The sequence below is a fragment of the Phocoena phocoena genome, chromosome 6, assembly GCF_963924675.1.
Source record: "Phocoena phocoena chromosome 6, mPhoPho1.1, whole genome shotgun sequence".
Lineage (NCBI taxonomy): Eukaryota > Metazoa > Chordata > Mammalia > Artiodactyla > Phocoenidae > Phocoena > Phocoena phocoena.
Genome location: NC_089224.1, coordinates 46,088,398 through 46,099,314, shown reverse-complemented (window position 1 = coordinate 46,099,314; position 10,917 = coordinate 46,088,398). Strand labels below are relative to the sequence as shown.

General features: G+C 40.2%; 1 pseudogene; it reads right to left on the bottom strand.

Moving 5' to 3' along the window:
* Positions 1-10,077: 10,077 nt before the first annotated feature.
* On the bottom strand, positions 10,078-10,381 carry LOC136124526 (histone H4-like; annotated as a pseudogene).
* Positions 10,382-10,917: the final 536 nt, after the last annotated feature.

Sequence of the window (10,917 nt, the reverse complement as noted above, 5' to 3'; positions counted from 1 at the left end):
TGTGGGCTTCAGTAGTTGTGGTGCATGGGCTTACTTGCTCCGCGGCATGTGGGATCTTCCTGGACCAGGGCTCGAACCCGTGTCCCCTGCATTGGCAGGTGGATTCTTAACCACTGCGCCACCAGGGAAGTCCCTCAGACATTTTAAAATTACCTTTCTCCTCTTCTGTCATAGGGCAAGGGGAAATTATTATATCCTGGATATAATATATGATATATTGTGTCACGGATACCTACAATCTTACAAATGTGTTAGTGACAAATTTCAAGAAGTAGAAGTCTTAAAGAAGAAAAATCCCTTAAGAATGGAATGTATACGTTAATACTGGTGAAAGCAGATCTACACTTCTCCAATCATTTTATGCAAGGTCCTGTATCCAGTACCAGTCTTGTGAAATCCCCAGGCTGTAGGAGTGTCTCCAAATCTGGGAGCAGCCCAGGACATGCTTTCTCTCAGTGTGCACAGCAGGAGAGCAAACCTCTGAACCTGAGTGTATGGTGACTACTCGGTTCACCACCTATTGGCCATTCTTGCAAAGGAGGCACCTTTCTCTCACAAAAGTAGATTAGTGTAGCAACATGTAATAAAAATAAAAAGTAGGAGAGATTAAAAGAAAGAAAGCAGAGAGGAGAGAGAAAATATAGTATCAGACAGATGCTGGAGAGAACAGCTGTGTTCCCTACAAGGGTAAAAGGGGGCAAGAACTGCCTGCCCTGCTCCCCAGTACAGTAACTCTTCAAGGTGTGATGTGCCTCAATTGTCCTCCCTTCCCCTCAAAACTCACCTCACATACACAGACATCCGCACCATAGTTGTCACTACGAGCGCTGCACCCAGCTTCTACTGGCTCCTGTGCACTAGTAGTGCACATTTCTTCCTAACTCCATGTTCACTGACATCACTTTCGTCGTTTGAAATCAGCCACAGAGTATTTACACCGAAGAAATCAACAAGCACTACAATTTTTTCCTTAGTGTTTTAGTCTGTTTGGGCTGCTATAATAAAATATCATAGACTAGGTGGCTTTTAAACAACAGAATTTTAATTTTTCTCAGTTCTGGAAGCTGAAAGTCAGAGATCAGCATCATCGGGTTAGGGTAAGGGCCATCTCCAGGTTGCAGACTTATCGTCCTATCCTCAGATGGCAGAAGGGGGCTAGGGAGCTCTCTGGAGTTAAGTAAGTGCCTAAGCGAGGGGTTATGTCTAAATCTGGGGTGAGGTGGGATGGGGACAGGACCATAGCTAAGGAAGCAGCAACAGAACCAATTGCTACTTTTTTTATACAGCAGGTTTTTATTAGTTATCCATTTTATACATATTAGTGTATATATGTCAATCCCAATCTCCCAACCAATTGCTACTTTTGCATACATTCTCCACAAATACAAAAGCCAGGAGCAAGGGCAAATGACTTCTTCCTTGTAATGCCCTCTTTTTCTGGTTAAAGAAAATTCTTTAGAAATCTTATAGTTCTGTAAGTCTCATAGGACAGAACCGAATCACATGGCCACACCTTGCTATAATGGAGTCTGGGAAAGTATCTGGCAAAGGGGAACAAAATAGCCATAATGGGCTTGGGTTAGGGTAAGTAAAATACAGTGTGTGGGTCAAGTCTAGACCTTCACCTGTTTTTGTAGAGCCTGCAAGCTGAGAATAATTTTTACATTAAAAAAAATATCAGTACAGGGACTTCCCTCGTGGTGCAGTGGTTAAGAATCTACCTGCCAATGCAGAGGACATGGGTTCGAGCCCTGGTCCGGGAAGATCCCACATGCTGAGGAGCGAGTAAATCTGTGCGCCACAACTGCTGAGCCCACGTTCCACAACTACTGAAGCCTGTGCACCTAGAGCCTGTGCTCCACAACAAGAGAAGCCACCGCAATGAGAATCACGTGCACCACAACGAAGAGTAGACCCTGCTCGTCGCAACTAGAGAAAGCCTGCGCACAGCAACGAAGACCCAACACAGCCCAAAATAAATAAATAAAATAAAATAAAAAGAAACTACTACTCTACAATGTGTTAAAAAAAAAACAGTACAGGGCTTCCCTGGTGGCGCAGTGGTTGAGAGTCCGCCTGCCGATGCGGGGGACACTGGTTCGTGCCCCGGTCCGGGAGGATTCCACATGCCGCGGAGTGGCTGGGTCCGTGAGCCATGGCTGCTGAGCCTGCGCGTCCGGAGCCTGTGCCCCGCAACGGGAGAGGCCACAACAGTGAGAGGCCCGCCCGCGTACAGCAAAAAAAAAAAAAAAAACAGTACAGATCCATCATGTCAAAATAAGAAAAGTAAGCTTTATATGTCATGCTTTTTTCCCTAGCTTTACTGAGATATATTGACACAAATACATTGACACATAATACATATACAAATATATCTCAAATATATTGAGATATAATTGTGTAAGTTTAAGGTTTGCAATACATTTATTTGATACATTTATATATTGCAAAATGATTACACCACAGACAGCTAATACCTCTATCACATTAAATAATTACTATTTCTTTTTTGTGGTGAGACTATTTAAGATCTACTGTCTTAGCAACTTCCAATTATATAATATGATTAACTATAATTACCATGCTGTACTTTAGATCCCTAGAACTAATTCATCTTATAACTGGAAATCTGTACCCTGTGACCAATATCTCCCATTTCCCCCACACCCACAATCCCTGGTAACCACCATTTTACTCTCTGTTTCTATGAGTTTGGCTCTTTTAGATTCCACATATAAGTAAGATCATACAGTATTTGTCTTTCTCTGCCTGATTTCTTTCACTTAGCATAATTCCCTCAAGATTCATCCATGTTCTCAGAATTTCCTTCTTTCTCATGGCTAAATAATATTCCATTGTGTTTACATATACCACAACTTCTTTATCCATTCATCCTTTGACAGAAACTTACATTGTTTCCATATCTTGGCTATGGTAAATAATGATTCAATGAACTTGGGAATGCAGATAACTCTTCAATATCCTGTTTTCATTTTCTGTGTATATGTACCCAGAAGTGGGATTGCGGGATCATGTGGTAGTTCTATTTTTAATTTTTTGAGCAACATCCATACTATTTTCCATAGTGGCTGTACTAATTTGCATTCCCACCGACAGTGCACAAATGTTCTCCTTTTTTCCACACCCTCACCAACACTTGTTATCTCTTGTCTTTTTGATAATAGCCATTTGTTTTGCTATTAAGTTATATGAGCTCTTTACATAGTTTGAATATTAACCCCTTATCAGATACGTGATTTGCAAATACATTCACCCATTGCATAGGTTGCCTTTTCATTTTGTTGAGTGTTTCTTTTGCTCTGCAGAAGCTTTTCAGTTTGATATAATCCCACTTGTTAATTTTTGCTTTTGTTGCTGTGTTTCTGGTGTCATATCCAAAAAATCATTGCCAAGACCACTGTTGAAGAGATTTTCCCATTTTCTTCTTGGAGTTTTACAGTTTCTGTTCTTATGTTTAAGTCTTTAATCCATTTTGAGTTATTCTTTTAAGTGGTATAAGATAGGGGTCCAATTTTATTCTTATGCATGTAGTTACCCAGGTTCCCCAGCTTCATTTATTAAAGAGAATATGTTTACCCATTAAGTTTTCTTGGTTCCCTTGTCAAATATCAGTTGACCATATATTCAAGGGTTTATTTCTAGGCACTTGATTTTGTTGCATTGGTTTATGTGTCCTTTTTTTTCTGCCAGTACCATACTCTTTTGATTACTATAGCTTTGCCATGTAGTTTGAAATCAGAAACTGATGCCTCTAGCTTTGTTCTTCTTTCTCAGGATTGCTTTGGCTATTTGGGATCTTTTGTGGTTTCATACAAATATTAGGATTTTTTTTATTTCTGTGAAAAAAGCAGTTGAAATTTTGATAGGGATTTCATTGAATAAAGATGACTTTGGCCAGTATGGACATTTTAACAATATTAATTCTTCCAATCCACGAGCATGGCATAATTTTCCATTTGTTTGTGTCTTTTTCATATTCTTTCATCACAGTTTTGTAGTTTTCAGTACAGATCTTTCACCTTTTTGGTTAAATTTATTCCTAAATACTTTATTGTTTTTGATATTATTGTGAATGGGATTATTTTATTTCTTTTTTGGCTGTTTTGTTGTTAGTGTATAGATGCCCAACTGATTCTGTATGTTGATTTTGTATTGTGCAACTTTACTGAATTCATTGATTAGTTCTAACAATTTTTTTGGTGGTGTCATTAGGATTTTCTACATATCAGATCATATAATCTGCAGAAAAAGATAATTTTGCTGCTTCTTTTTTGAGTTGAATGCCTTTTATTTCTTTTTCTTGCCTGATTGCTCTGGCTAGGACTGCCAGTACTATGTTGAATAAGAGTGAGAGTGAGAATCCCTGGCTTGTTCCTGATTATAGAGGAAAAGCTTTTAATTTTTTGCCATTGAATATAATGTTAGTTGTGGGTTTGCCATACATTGCCTTTATTATGTTGAGGTATGTTTCTTGTATACTCGATTTGTTGAGCATTTTTTTTTTTTTTTTTTTGCGGTATGCGGGCCCCTCACTGTTGTGGCCTCTCCCGTTGCAGAGCACAGGCTCCCAACGCACAGGCTCAGCGGCCATGGCTCACGGACCCAGCCACTCCGTGGCATGTGGGATCTTCCCAGACCGGGTCACGAACCTGCATCCCCTGCGTCGGCAGGTGGACTCTCAACCACTGCGCCACCAGGGAAGCCCCTGTTGAGCATTTTTTATCATGAAATGTTGTTGTATTTTGTCACTTTTTTCTGCATCTATTGAGATGATCATATGATTTTTATCTTTCATTCTATTAATGTGGTGTATCACATTTATTGATTTATATATGTTGAACTATCCTTGCATCTCAAGGATAAATCCTGATTGATCGTGGTATAAAATCTTTTTATGTGCTGTTGAATTTGTTGCTAACATTTTGTTGAGAATTTTTGTATCTATATTCATTATGGATATTGGTCTGTAGTTTTCTTGTAGTGTCCTTACTTATCTGGTTTTGGTATCAGGGTAATGTTGGCCTCATAAAATGTGTTTATTAGTGTTCCCTCCTTTTATTTTATTTTTTTAGTGTTCCCTCTTTTTAAATATTTTGGAAAAGTTTGAGAAAAATTGTCATTAATTTTTCTTTAAATGTTTGCGAGAATTTACTAGTAAAACCACGTGGTCCTGGGCTTTTTTGTTTCTTGCGAGTTTTTTGATTACTGATTCAATCTCCTTACTCTTTGGTCTATTCAGACTTTCTATTTCTTCATGATTCAGTCTTGGTAGGTAGTGGGTTTCTAGGAATTTTTCCAGTTTGTTGGTGTATAATTGTTCATAGCAGTCTCTTATGATCTTTTGTATTTCTGTGGTATCAGTTGCAATATATCCTCTTTCATTTCTGATTTTATTTATTTAACTCTTTTCTTAATTTTTCTTTGTCTAGCTAAAGGTTTTTCAATTTTGTTTATCTTTAAAAAAACAGTTCTTCATTTTATTAAATTTTTCTATTATTTTTCTGGTCTCTCATTTATTTCCTTCTGCTAACATTGGGTTTAGTTTGTTCTTCTTTTTCTAGTTCCTTAAAAGTGTAAAGTTAGGTTCTTTGATATCTTTCTTTTTTCTTAACGTAGACATTTATTGCTATAAACAGCCCCTTAGAAATGCTTTTGTAACATCCCATTAGTTTTAGTATGTTTATTTCTAGGGATCAGGGCAGGCAGTGGTGGTGACCAGAGTCAGTGCTGATTACAGAGGGCCAGCTGCAGGTATCTATGTAGTGGTGAGGACCAGTTGCAGATACATATGTAGTGATGGGGGCCAGGGCAGGCAGCAAGGGCTGGGGCCAACTATGGACTCACTGACAGCTGTGGGATGCCAGCTGTTGTTGTGTACTACCATGGCTGCTGGGTCTTGCCATAGGTGCATGGCAGTGAAGGCCAGTGATGGGGGCTGGGCCAGGGGCATGCAGATGCCTAGCTGGAGGGGCTTAGCTGCAGGTGAGAGCAGTGGTACAGGCCAGTGACAGAAGACAGGGTCTAATCTGGTCCCACAAGCACCTGCATGGGCTCTGGTCATTGATGTGCTCTTCTGTGGCTGCACAGTCTCCTCCTGGGTATATGTATTGCAGTGGAGCCCAGTGACAGGCATCAGGCCAGTGGCATGCAAGTGCACAGCTGGAAGGGCTAACCCTGAATGTACGTACAGTGGTGGGGTTCAACTCAGAGGTCTAGACTGCATTCACATAGCTGCAGAGGCCTGGGCTGAGTTAGTGCAATCCCCCGGCTCTGGTAGGGTGAGAGGTGGGGAAGGGAGCAGGGAGGGACTCAGGCGGCTGTTGTCAGTGAAGATGAGTATCTGTGGGGTGAAAGCTGATGACATCTTCAGGGCTCCTCAGGGGCTGTTTGGGCCATTGGTTTCTTCTGTGGCCAAATCTGTCAGGTTTATCTGCAAAGCTGGTCACTTTGAACTGTAATTGCTCTAGCTGTATGGCTGCTACTGGTAGCCCTTGCTTTTCTTCCTTGTTTCTAGCCATCTCTATATGTCTCATCTTTTCAGGTCTGGGTTGGGTGAATCTAAAGTGGGATGTTTGTGCAGTGTCCCAAAAGGCTGGGGAAGCTAGTTACTCACCTTACTCTTCCTTTCCTGCTGAAGGAAACTCTTTCTAGTTGGGAAGTTTCCCCTTGGCATTGAGCCATGCTGGCTTGGGGGATGGGGTGAAGCAGGCAGAGTTAAGCTGTCTTCTCTCTTTTCTTGCAGTTGTTTTCAGGTTTTTGTTCCACTGTGTTGCTGAAGTTGTTTTTTGTTTTTTGTTTTTTCTTTTTTGGTCATGCTGTGCAGCTTGTGGGATCTTAGTTCCCCCACGAGGGATTGAACCCAGGCCCTCGGCAATGAAAGCACAGAGTCCTAACCACTGGACTGCCAGGGAGTTCCCTGTTGCTGAAGTTTCTTAGGTGGACCCCAGAGCTCTCCCAGAACTGTTTTTGTTTGTGGATAACTGTCTAACTGTTGATCTTTGTGGGAGAAGGGACGCTGAGGTCTCCTATCGCACCATTTTTTTGACATCACTCACCTTTTATGTCATGCTTTTAAAGGCACAATGGATATGGATTATTTTGCTTTCAAAATAGTTGACAAAGTATGTGTTTATTGTACAGTCACTATACCTGTGTGAAAAGATTACATTATATATTGACATTCCCAGATTCATCACAATGTTCCCAACTCACAGGAAATCAATGATCAGAAAAATATGCATATTTAAAATGCAACATATCACAGCAGAATTTCTCCACAAAAATAAAAATGAAAAAATTGCAACCATAGTAAATTTCTGAGTGAATCATGTTAGTCGAGCAAGGAAAGCCGTTTACTTATGGTGAGTTAATTAAGTCATGTTTGATTGCAGCAGCTAAAGACATATTTCTGGAGAAAATAAACTTGTTTAAGACCAGTAGCCTTTCACTGAGAACAGTTCCTTGAAGAGTTGGGGACACTGGGAGCAACATCAACAGTTAATTAAAAAACAAAGTATTAAACGATTTCCACAGGTTTTCCTTGTCTCTTGATGAGTTGACAGATGTTACTAATACCGTTCAGTACATTGTTTATTCAAGGAGTCAATGCTGAGTTTGACTGAAGAATTAGCCTCTATCAATTGTCAGCATGGAACAACTATAGATGAGAATATTTTCAAAGAAGTTGAGAAAGCTTTAATTCAGTACAATCTGAAGTGGAATCTGCTAAGATGAGTTCCAACTGATGGTGATAAAAATATGTGTGGAGCAGAGAAGGCTTACCTGAACAAATTTATAAGGCTTGTGAAATGATAGGTATTTAAAGCCTCTGGTTAATCTTTTTATTCATCAGTGGGTCATTTGCAGAAAGTTTTTCAATTTCTTGTGCTTTTGAACCAGTAGCCTCCATGTTAAACTTCATTTACTCTGGTGGACTTAACAATCATCAGTTCTGTGAACTTTTGTCAAAAATAGAAGCTGAATATTTTGCCTTGCCCTGCTATACAGCAGTTTGATGGCTTAGCAGTGGTAGTTTTAACGCAATTTTTGAACTCAGGCCTGAGACTGAATTTTTTTGAAATGAGAACTTCCCTCGATCACTTTTATTGAACACTGACTGGTTTTGAAAATTCGCTTTTGCTGCAGACTTGGTCAATTTCTCAATATAAAATTACAAGGCAGACAGTGCCCATATGCAAATGTAATGCTGTGGGAAAGTCATTTTAAGAACAACTGATGCTGCTTGAATCACAAGTAATGTCAAGCTGTTTAATATACTTCCTGTGCTGTCAAAGTTTTAAAAAGAAGCAAGATCTTCATTCCCACAAAAATTTGCAGGAGATATATTCTCTATGCTCAAACTACAGTTCCAAAAGCATTTTTGGATCTTAATGCATGTGGAAAGGAAATTTCCATATTTCAAAATCCATGTAACTTTGCAGCTGAGTATCTTCTACCTAACCTTCAATTGGAAGTGATTAATCTGCAATATAATGACATGGTAATTGGCAAATATCAAGAGAAGAACCTAATAGAATTCTGTAAATTACTTCCAAGTGATAAATATGCTCAATTAAAATCATACTCTCGGGGCTTCCCTGGTGGCGCAGTGGTTAAGAATCCGCCTGCCAATGCAGGGGACACGGGTTTGAGCCCTAGTCCGGGAAGATCCCACATGCCGCGGAGCAACTAAGCCCGTGTGCCACAACTACTGAGGCTGCGCTCTAGAGCCCGTGAGCCACAATTACTGAGCCCACGCGCCTAGACCCCGCGCTCCACAACAAGAGAAGCCACCACAGTGAGAAGCCCGCACACTGCAACGAAGAGTAGCCCCCGCTCACCACAACTAGAGAAAGCCTGCGAGCAGCAACAAAGACCCAACGCAGCCAAAAATAAATAAATAAATAAATTTATAAAAAAAAAAAAAAAAATCATACTCTCATAGATTGATATCAGTATTTGGCCATATCTATCTGTGTAAAAGGTGTTTTCAAAGATGAAATGCATAAAATCACATTACAGATCAGCATTAACAGATGAATAGGTGGAACTGATTTTGATGACAGGGAATTCAAACTTTGAATCCCAATTAAATGAACTATTATCTTCCAACAAAGAATTCCATTCTTCTCATTAGTAGACCTGAATTACAAATGATTGTGCTCAATTATCATTACACTTTGGATTTCATCAATAAAAGTTTTGTGGAAATTTGTTTTCTCTCTTTTTATTTAAGTTTCTATATAATATCCTCAATTTTGCCTCTTGGTTCACAAACCTAAAATATTTACTTTCTGGCTCATTACAGAAAAAATTTGCTGACCTCTGGTTTTGATCAATCCTGTTCTATCCCCTGGGGCTGGAAACACTGCTGGGTCAAATAAAAATCGGTATTGTTTTAACATGGAAATTCCATCAAAATAATGTATCTTGATATTAGCAAGGATCTGATGGTGTCATATGAGTAAGAAAAGTGATTGGTTACAGTTAATATGGATACATGGCTACATCATCCCTATTGCTCCAGCTGACACTGAGCAAGCCACCAGATATGAGGTGGCTGAGGCTATTTTAGAACAGCCAAGCTGCCAGCTGACTGCAGACACATAAGTAGACTCAGGAGGAACCAGCAAAAGCCAGCCTATATCAGAAGAATTGCCTAAGCAACCCATAGGATCCTGAAAATGAATAAATGTTTCTTTTTTTGTTTGTGTGTTTTTGTTTTTTTAGGTAGCCAGTCTTTTTATCAGCACCATTTGCTTGTGCTCATCTATTGTACCCCTTTTTAGAAGACCTATTTCTTTTGCTTTGTTAAAAAAAACAAACCCCAATTTCTCAACACCTTAGTGTGACAAAATGTTCCAGGATTAAGTTATGTAATTGCATTGCAAAATAATAATGCATCTACCTTTCAGCAGCCTTATGCAAACCGCTATTTAATTTTACCTACTCAGATTTAACAATTCTGCAATGCACAACAACCCTTCATGTGACTTCACGGGATGCCCTGAAAAGGGCTCTTTTTTTCAATGTTGAGGTATGGCAGATCCTGTACTCTCAGCCACCAAAGCCCTAGAGTACATCCCTGGGGTTTGAGCTTGTAGACTACCATGGCTGTGACTGCTTTGGGCTTGGTGTACTCTGTGCAGGTGACTGTATCCTGGATCATGTTCATCAGAAAGACTTGGAGCACCCTGCCGGTCTCCCCTTGGAAGAGGCTAGAGATGGGCCTAATGCCTCCATGCTGGGCCAGACACTGGATGGCAGGCTTCCTGATCCCCAGGTTTTTGCACAGCATTTTTCCATGGTGCTTGGCCCCTCCCTTCCCTGGGCCTTTTCCACCCTTACCATGACTAGACATGGTTGCTTTTGTAATATAAACATTTGTGATTTTAAGCCTCTAAGTTTGTTACACAGCAAAAGCTAACTGTTGTAGGTAATCAAGGTAAGATTGATTGAGAGATATCTTCTTTTTGCTCCTTCACTGTATCCCAGGAGATGGACTTATATGAACAGCATCATTGGGTTCCCTTGTGTCAGAAGATCAGAAAGAGAGAGAAGAATGAGGGAGGTCAAAGTATTAACTCCTGGGCTCTCCTCTCCCTGTTGGGTCACTGTGGACTGGCTGTGTTCCTTGACCAAAGCTCCCAATTCCTGTCAGGTAGCCCCTACGTACACAGCCTTCTCCATGTTTGGTAACTACTCCTTATTCTTGCCCCTTTAGGCTCAGAGGTGATTTTGGGGGCCTCAATGTTCCTGAGTTTCCCTTGTGATCTCTTTATTCCATGCCCACACCTTTGTTTATAGTCCCTTATTAAATGCTTCTCCATTTTCCTAATTTGATTGTGCCATCTGTTTCCTGCTGGGACCCTGACTGAGAGAGTAGGCCTTATCCAG